We start from the raw sequence: 9,432 nt of genomic DNA on the forward strand, positions 1-9,432 counted from the left end.
ATAAACCAACAAAGTTGTTCAAAACTGTGAAGTGAAAAAAATTGAGAAGGATGAGCCTACATTTGAAATATTGTGTGTGGAGGTGAACGGACTCTGACCCTTACTACAAACATGTCATCCTCACGAGGAAACGGTGGCAGCATTATGCTGTTGGGATGTTTTACTTCAGAAGAGACAGAGAAGCTGGATTCGGTTATGCATGTTTTATATATGCAATTTGTTATATACATATTGCATAAGTGTATATATGTATATATTTGTATGTATATGTATTTAATCTGAGAATAGTATGGTATGCATTCACTAATGTAAACTTTTTAGAGAAGGAAGAAAAACATCCCGTCATAACAGCATATGTTATTTAGGTTTTTGATTTATGAGCTTTATTTATTTGTATTTTGTTTTTTTTTTCTGTTTGTTTTGTTGAATTTATGGACCCCAGGAAGAGTAGCTGCACACAACTGCCACTAATGGTCGAACAAAATACAGGGAAATCCTGGAAGAAGCTACAAAAGACTGTTTACTGAGATGGAGACGCACAACAATGGCCTTAAACATACATTACTACAGTGGCACGGTTTAAATCTAAACCACATTCATATATTGGCATGGTCCAGTCAAATTCCAGTCATAAATGCTGCTAAGAAATTATTGCTAAGAAACACTTGAAGGTTGCTTTTCAAAGATGGTCTTCAACCAGTTGGACTAAGCTTCTGCTATTTTGCAAAGAAAAGGTAAACATATATGCCTCATGATGTGCAAAGCTTGTAGAATTAAACCCCCAGGAGACTTTTTTGTTGCGACCAAATTCAAAGGTGGTTCTAGAAAATATTGTCAAATGGGAGCTGAACAAATGCATTACTTTACTTTACAACAGTACTGTACAACAGCCAATGGCTAGAAAGCGAAGCATTGAAATTAAAGTAAAGAATAACTTCATCCATCCATCCATTTTCGATCACTTGCTACGCACCGCGCCACTGTGCAGCCAGAATAACTTCATGTTTTGTAAAAGTTGTGTCACTGTTTTCCCATTAATAATAAATTAAATGAAATACATAATGATATTCGCCAAATGCCAAGGTAGATAGTCACTCTTCTGATGTGTGTTGCATCTCACCCTCAAGGTCCATCAGATCTCCACTGGGTCGGATGACGTCTAAGCTAATACCGCATAAGTCTGATTTGGCTAATATTAGGGGACCTGGATGCCAATGGGAGGGCTTCAACATGATTTACGGCACAAAGTAAACGAGTACATGTAGTGTATGTGGATGTGCGTTGACTTACTAAAAGATTGAATCAGAATACTGTCCCAGGGCTAAGACCAGAGATGGACAACTCTGATCCTCATGAGCTGTGTGCTCCATCTGAATACCATTAATAAAAGTTCTCCTATTGCTCTCCAATTTGCATTGTTTGTCGTCATTTCAGCTTTTAACTTTTTGTTCTGTCTCTTTTTGTCTTCATAGTAGGTTACACCTGGTCTGGCGTTCTGTTAAACTGTGGCACATCATCCAGGGAAGACAGGATTCATACCTCCTTCCTTACTCACTGCCAGGGATGGGCACAAATACATCAAATGTATTTCCAAATAAAATAACAAATACCCACCTTAAAAATGTATCAAAATAAAATACCGTATTTTGTATTTTCAAAATACTACAAAATACTTCATTCTAAGAGCCCTTTTCTTCTATCCCTTCATGTACACTATCTGAAAGCAAGAGACTCCTTCAATAATCAGTCAACAGATATGCTGACTTTATGTTAGACACCCCAATATAAACCTCTGCCCTGAGAAATGTTCAGTAACTCAAGGAGCCCTTCTTAAGTATACTTATTTACTCTATTGGTGGAATAGATTGCCCGCTATGAATCAGTGACAATAACTCAAAGACAAACAATCCAAATAGATGATTTATTTAGACATTTAAACTGATAAGCATTTTAACATTTTAAGTGATTTTACACCATCACTACCACAGTGCACAAACCTGATCAATGTAAATACCAAAAATGTAAAAATAAAAAATCTGGTTTTCACATTAATACTGTAAAACATTTAAAAAAGAAAGGAAAATCGCAAACTCAAGTGTTGCGATCTAAGCTTGTGAACTCAACTTGTAAGCCTTGTGCTGTGTAACCTTACCTTGTCTAAACTGTTGGTCAAAAGAAGTACTCTAGTCTAAAAAAGCCACATTTTAGTTATTCTCACTGCTTGAAATGAGAAGTATAGCCTAAGCATGTTAGATCTGTTGCATGAATGGCAGAGATAACTCAAACTCCCTTTCTACAGTCATCTAAACAAGGCAATCAAATTCCAGGACAAGCATAAATTACTTTTTTTTAATTGTGGATAATCTTATCTGGTGCCAATTAAGCATTTCTCAATTTTGGATTAAAAAGCAAAGTAACTTCAGTTACTGAGAATTGTATCGAGTAAAATATTACTGAAACTGTAGTGGTAATGCCTTACATTACTAACTGACTCTCGCCAGACGTATGTCGCTCTGCCTAGCTTCACTCACATACATCTGGGACATCTCCCATAGAAAGTGATTTCTCCAACCAATTTTATTGTCTGACCAATCAGGACGCAGGGCTGGAGTTTCATAGATGTGACGTAGTGGAGATGCGACCATGACGGGAGACTGTTTTGATAGCAATGGCGGCTCGTTGAGGAAGCAAGCGTTAACATTGATGCTGCTATTTCTTCCGTGTTGTCCAATCTACCTAATATTGTTTCATTAAAAGAACATCAGAGAACGGCTCTGAAGGCTTTTGTTGGTGGAAACCATGTTTTCGCCCTTCTCCCGACGGGATTTGGCAAGTTTTGTTTTCCGGGGAGCGCCCGCGTCCGCAGGGGTGAGGGGGGGGGGGGGGGGGGGGGTGGTGGGGTTAGCGGTTAGCGCGAACCATATTAGGAGGCCTTTAGTCCTCAACGCGGTCGGCCCAGGATCGACTCCGACTCGTGGCACTTTGCCGCCTGTCTTCCCCCTCTTCCTGTCAGCTCACTGTCAATAAAACGCGTACCACAGGGATCCGGTAATGGTCTGGAGTGGTGGCTGGGAAGTGACTGAACAAAAACAAAACCCAAAGCATGACATTATACCTACTTGGGTCATATCAACTCCTAAAGTACTAAACATTTTACTTACTCATCACTGTTCTGCACCTGTAATAAATAACATCCAAATTGAGCCTGTCTTTATCTGCACCTACCATGTGTAGGTGCAGATATGAAGTAAACAACCAAAAAAAGCAGAGGTAAAACAATTTGGATTTTACAATTTGAAGAAAGTACTGCCTTAATTTAAAACTGTATTAGACAAAAGAGGATTCAGCTTTCTAACTACAAAAGCACCAAAAGGTCTGAACTCCGAGTTATAATGAACTTGCAGCTTTGCAGACATCAAAATGGCTTCATATCATTCTGTAGGTTTTTTTTTGTACACATCTTTGGTAGATGTCTTACAGTTTATGACAGTTATCACCTCCACATGCCATAACAACCCATCTTGTCATGCACTGCTGATGCCATGTCAGCTGTAAAAGCTGCACAGGACACAGTTAAAATCTGTTACTCATTACAAATGATCACCCTGATCAAAGTTCCTCCACGGCCGCTTTCTTGATGGGCATTTTTGTTATTGTTCGGTTCAACATGGGCTCTGGAAGTAGTTTAAGAAAAATTGCTCTTCTGATTGGAGTTGTTCTTGTTTTAAAGGTAAGGGGCATTAAAGAATCTCAGTTCTCTATAAAAAGTTGACATTAATGTTTTGCCTGAGCATTCATATTAAGAAGACCATCTTGTTGTGTGTTAGGTGCAGGCTGCTCCGACATTGACCGGTTGGTCTCTAGAAACCTTATGATCCACAGTAATCAAGGTATTTACAACTTTTTGTTTGTTCTAATACTGTCTTCATTGTTTAGAAGATGAAGCAGATGCTGGTGAACTCAGAGATGACATTCTGGAAATTAACAGAGGTATCCTTTCTTTTATTTCCCCCCTGCACTAATGCAGTCCAATGGCATTAAGTATTTATTAACAAACTATTATCATTTTATCACTGACATTTCAGGACTGACAGATTTGTTTGAGGGAGACATTGCTGTCAATGTAAGTGCAATGTAAGGGTTGCGGAGCGACGTGTTGGTCGAGAATTCACATGTTGATATTCAGTGCCTGCTATGTATTCTGCAGCCAAAAAGAAACGCAATCCTTGACGAAACAAGAAGATGGAAGTTCCCCATACCTTACATCTTAACTGATTCCTTAGGTACACTGTGCACACTTAACGCAAACTGCCAGAATATAGTTTCATAAAACAGTCCTGATTTTGAAATGACTTCCTTTGAAATTTAGATTTAAATGCTAAGGGTGTGATCCTTCAAGCATTTGAGGAATACCGCTTGAGATCCTGCGTGGACTTTAAACCCTATGAGGGAGAGTCCACCTACATATCCTTCGTCAAGCTCTCTGGGTGAGAGACTGGTTTTATATGGAGCTAGCTTGTTGCTTAAGTTTATGGACCAGTGGTTAAGTAATACACGACGAGGGTGCTGATTTATCCAATTAAATTACCCAAAACAAACTCAGTGATAGTAACTCAATACAAACAGAAGAATTTATCATGATTTAATGCTTTGACCGTTAACAGCTGCTGGTCATATGTTGGAGATGATGGAACAGGCCAGAACGTGTCCATTGGAGCCAGGTGTGACACCAAGGCTATAGTGGAACATGAGCTTCTCCATGCTTTGGGCTTCTACCATGAGCAGTCCCGCTCAGACAGAGATGACTATGTGAAAATCTGGTGGGATGAGATTGAAGAAGGTAGGTGCCTGTTGCTTCCAGAACATAGGTGTTTTAGCAGAAGAATTTTAGTTTCTATTTGATAGAACTATCCAAGCAGTGAAGATGTGTGTAGCCAACAACTTGAAGTTGAACTTTTCAGTTTTTTTCTTTTGTAGCACAGTAATTTTTGCTAATTAGTTTGATTAACATTGTTTGGAGTGTATATTACGGTTGTGATGATGGATTGATGGATTAATACATAAACAGATTCTGATATCATAAATGCATGATAGTAAGAAAACAAAAAAATATTTTGTTCTTTGTTCAACTATGAAGAAAATATTAATAAATCTTTCAAAAATAAAAACACTTAAAAAAAAGTATCCAAAGTAAAAATAAAACACAGGTAAAAATGACACGTAGAGCTTAAACAGCAGCTTACAGATCCTGTTCCTGTATTCACATTATCATTACCATATGAATGGAACATTAGTAGAACCTTTGGAAAAGTAATAGCCAGCATATTCTTACTCATGAAACATAGCATAATTTAATTAAATTATGCTTAAACTCTATTACTTTAAGCATGAATTTAAAACAGACAGCAGCTAGGACTTAACCAGCTTATTTTTTTGTCCTGCCAGTTATGTTTATATTTGGACGTCGCGGCTCATAGTTGTTCCAGCTATGTATCGTGTTAAACAATGCAGACGTAAAACCTTTTTTCAGATGTTTCTTCGTCCACCATTCCTGTAGTTGGATAAAAAACTGTAGTGTTTCTAAACTGCAGATATGAACTTACACACAGCTGAAACTGTAGTCTATCTGTGCTGACCATGCTGTTTTAACCGCATATCACTTCAGGTTATCTACTGATCATTCATGATCATATTCCTCCCATGTTGGTAACACTGTAACTCTATCTCTACAGGAAAGGAGCACAATTTTGTGAAATATGAGGACGATTTCATCACTGATCTGAACACCCCGTATGATTATGAGTCCATCATGCATTACAGACCGTTGTCCTTTAACAAGAATGAAAGCATCCCCACAATTACAACCACCATACCATACTTCAATGATGTCATTGGTCAGCGGCTGGACTTCAGTGAAGTAGACATCACCAGGCTTAACCGCATGTATGACTGTGGTGGGTATTTATACTTTATGACAGATTACAGATTTCCTAATGTTCATTCATCAGATAAGTGATATCTTTATGTGTCTGAGCCACTCTCTACAATGTAAAAGTTTTCACTGCTGGCTGAGGTCAAACAAGGGTTCTATATCTATTTTAAAGCATCACTTTACATTGCCTTGTTACTGAAAAGTGTTTTTATATATATATATATATATAAACCTGCCTTGCCTTGCCTAATGAGTGCGAATGGATGGAATCTAGAACAGAAATCTGCTTTATATGAAAATACCAGAAGGGTTTGTCATCAGTCACCTCTATAGTCTCAGGAGAAAATACACCCCCACACTAATGCCGCAATTGTAGTCTATTTAATTTAGTAATTAGCAAGCAGCTAGCAAGTAAATAAACCTAATGAGTTGTATTAAACAGATAATTGTCAAGTGACATAGTGCAACAGCTAAAACATCAAAGTCTGAAAACATGTTAGCTCCCTGTTTCATCTCTCATACTTGAGCAGCTAAAACTGGAACAAATGGAATTGACTGACCCAGTGGGTTGCAACAAAACAACAAAACAAGAACATGCTTTGGGAATTAATTCTTTTTTTACATGTCCTGTCTGGCAGTGTAGCACTCAGAATTGCGATCTTAATGCCAAAGAGAGCCCAACAGATTTACTTTCACAAGTGGAGCATTACTGCTTTTGTGCTCACTATAATGCTTTGTGATTTAATACTGCATACAAGGGTTCAGAGTCTTCTTATGCACAACTAAGCACTAGAAATATATGAAACACCACAAAAATCTCCCTAGACATTAACAATATTGTATTATGTTTGCTTTGAGTGTGTGTATTATGTGTAGCACAGAAAAAAGCACAGTATAATTTCCAGCTCTTTTTATATCCTTTTAGTTGCTGTACAAAATAACTTTTCATCTTTATTTGAAAAATGGAAATAGTGTAACTCTGTTTTAAATTTTTTTGTCATTCATGTTAATGCATTTACAAATGTTGCTTTAAAGCTATGAAATGAAAATTCTTGTGCAGTGTCCAAGTCCTGTTACATTGAAGGAATATGGTATTTATTTTGTCCTGTTGTGTATATTGCATGAGCATATTGCTTTCCCCCCCTTCTTAATGATGGCCTGACCATCTTTGGCTGAATGTTTAATTATCTATTCTCAGACAAGGAATTTCCCCAACACTAAAATAAAAAAATAAACTAATAATGTGAATTACTTATGAAATATGTCTTCTCTGCTGTTGAAGTCACTCCAAGCATTCAGGTTGCTGAGGTGAGCGAATCAGTGTAAAAACAAAAGGTTGCGTGTTTTGTAGAGTTAGGCACCAGAGGCCTGAGACAGGGTCACCCCTCGGTGGTTGTGGTGCATATGTGACATATACTGTTTCTCATACCATACAATTTTAACTTGTCGGAAAAATCTGTGTCAGCCAGGCTTAGCTGGAGATCAAACAATGTGTGATATACGTCTCAGTTAAACGCTATAGACACTCAATAGTGTAGCTTTTGAATAATTCAGTCTAAAATGGAGGTTGAGAAGTCCCTGCTTTTTGAAGTTGTATTTTGCTTGGTGTTGCATGTTTCAGCTGAAACACATACTCTCTTGGATCAGTGCTCCTTTGAGCTCATAAATTTGTGGAATGATCCAGAATGAGGAGGACAATGCAGACTGGGTCCAGACGTTGAGCAGTCCAAGTAATGAAGATCATACCCTGGGAGGACGTTGCAGAGGTACAGTAAAGGTTTCAAAGTCATAAAAGCAGGGCGACAAAGCCATTGAAGCAAAATAAAAGTACACAAATAACCATGTGTCGTTCACCGAATTATGATCTCTTTTTCAGATTCTGGCTACTTTATGAAGTTTGACACATCTTCTGGTGCAGCCGGCAGCAGCAGTGCCTTGCTGGAGTCACGTATCCTCTATCCGAAGAGAGGCGAACAGTGCCTCCAGTTCTTCTACAAGATGACAGGAGAGCTGGGGACAAACTGGTGATATGGATCAGAAGTGATGACGGGACAGGGCTGTGAACACTGTCACAAAGATCCACACATTACAGGTATACTTCACTTGAATTGAAAATGAAGTTGCATTAAATCTGGAAGATCAATAATATACCGTAACTTTGGTTTTATTAGTGACTGGGTTTAGCACGTGACTGATAAAGTAACCTTTAAGAATAACAACTACTTTTATTGGGTTCCTAGGTGATGGAGATGATGCCTGGAAAATAGCTCATGTAACTCTCAAAGCCTCCAAAAAGTTCCGTTACATCTTCCAAGGAATCAGAGGATCATCCGGCTCCACGGGCGCCATCTTACTCGATGACATCACTCTCACTGAGACTGTGTGCCCCAGTCTTTGTCTGGCAAATCCACAACTTCACCGGTGTTCTTGCCACCACTCCCCTCGGCACGCCTGTTAAAAGCAAATGCGTTTATAGCTCGGAGGGCTACTCATTTGGAGTCAGCGTTACCCCAATGGAAGACAAAGTGATTACCCGGATTATGCTGCCGTGACCGTGCATCTCTGCAGGGGGGGAAAACGACGGAGTGATGCAGTGGCCAGCCGAAAACAGGCAGGCCACCGTTGTGATGCTGGATCAGGATCCAGATGTTACGCTGAGGATGTCTTCCAGAGAGAAGCTTCCCACAGGTAGGCAGAGATAGTAAAAAGTTACTAGATAAATTTAGTCGTTTACGACCCGTTTACGTATTTAATTGATAGGTCAAGGAGCTCTGTTAGTAGGTCGGTTAGTAATTCCAAGGCTTCTTCAATGCGGCCCACAAATGTGGCCTTCTTTTCCCTAGATTTGAAGGATGCGTCCGACATCCTTTATGGCTATTCTATCCCATGATTCATTGGGGTTTGAAAGAGAACTGTTTAACCAAAAACAGCAATGGGGGAGAGGAGTGAAAAGGTGCATAAAGTTGGAAATGTTACGCTTTCTGTGACATAAAATTTTAAAAAGGGTTTAGGTGAGAATTTAGCTGTTGAAACCTGAATACCTGTTGATCACTTAATTAATATTGAAAGTGCAGATTGGTCTAATTCCTTTGCTGAAATAGATAATAATTAAAGCACGTTATTTAATTTCAGGGTTAGATGTTTTTCCTCCACTAGGTAAAACTAACAGCACTTATTGTCATTCAACAGATTTTTCTATTAACCTTGTCCCGTTTTCTAAAGAGCTGGGCTGTTTTTATATTTCGCTGCACCGTGTTGCCTTTCTTGATCAAAACCATAGTTTATACATTTGATCAGTTGTGGTCCGACATTATTAAAGTATAACAATGTTCTGAGTTGTTCAACCTTGATTTAATTTCTTTACCAATTTGCAACATAGACAACAGTACTCGCTGGAACAAGCCGACTGCCAGTCAGGAGCAGTCTGGGACGAGGGCCAGTGCTACAGAGGTCAAGATTACGGTTGGAGCAACGTTCATTCTCACAGCCATCTACAGCGG

The 9,432-nt window shown here is 38.8% G+C and overlaps 1 pseudogene; it reads left to right on the top strand.

Annotated features, from left to right (window-relative positions):
- The first annotated feature begins 3,641 nt into the window (after window positions 1-3,641).
- LOC118558391 overlaps window positions 3,642-9,432 on the top strand; it is a 7,946-nt pseudogene continuing 2,155 nt past the window's right edge.

This window comes from Fundulus heteroclitus, unplaced genomic scaffold, assembly GCF_011125445.2.
Source record: "Fundulus heteroclitus isolate FHET01 unplaced genomic scaffold, MU-UCD_Fhet_4.1 scaffold_127, whole genome shotgun sequence".
Lineage (NCBI taxonomy): Eukaryota > Metazoa > Chordata > Actinopteri > Cyprinodontiformes > Fundulidae > Fundulus > Fundulus heteroclitus.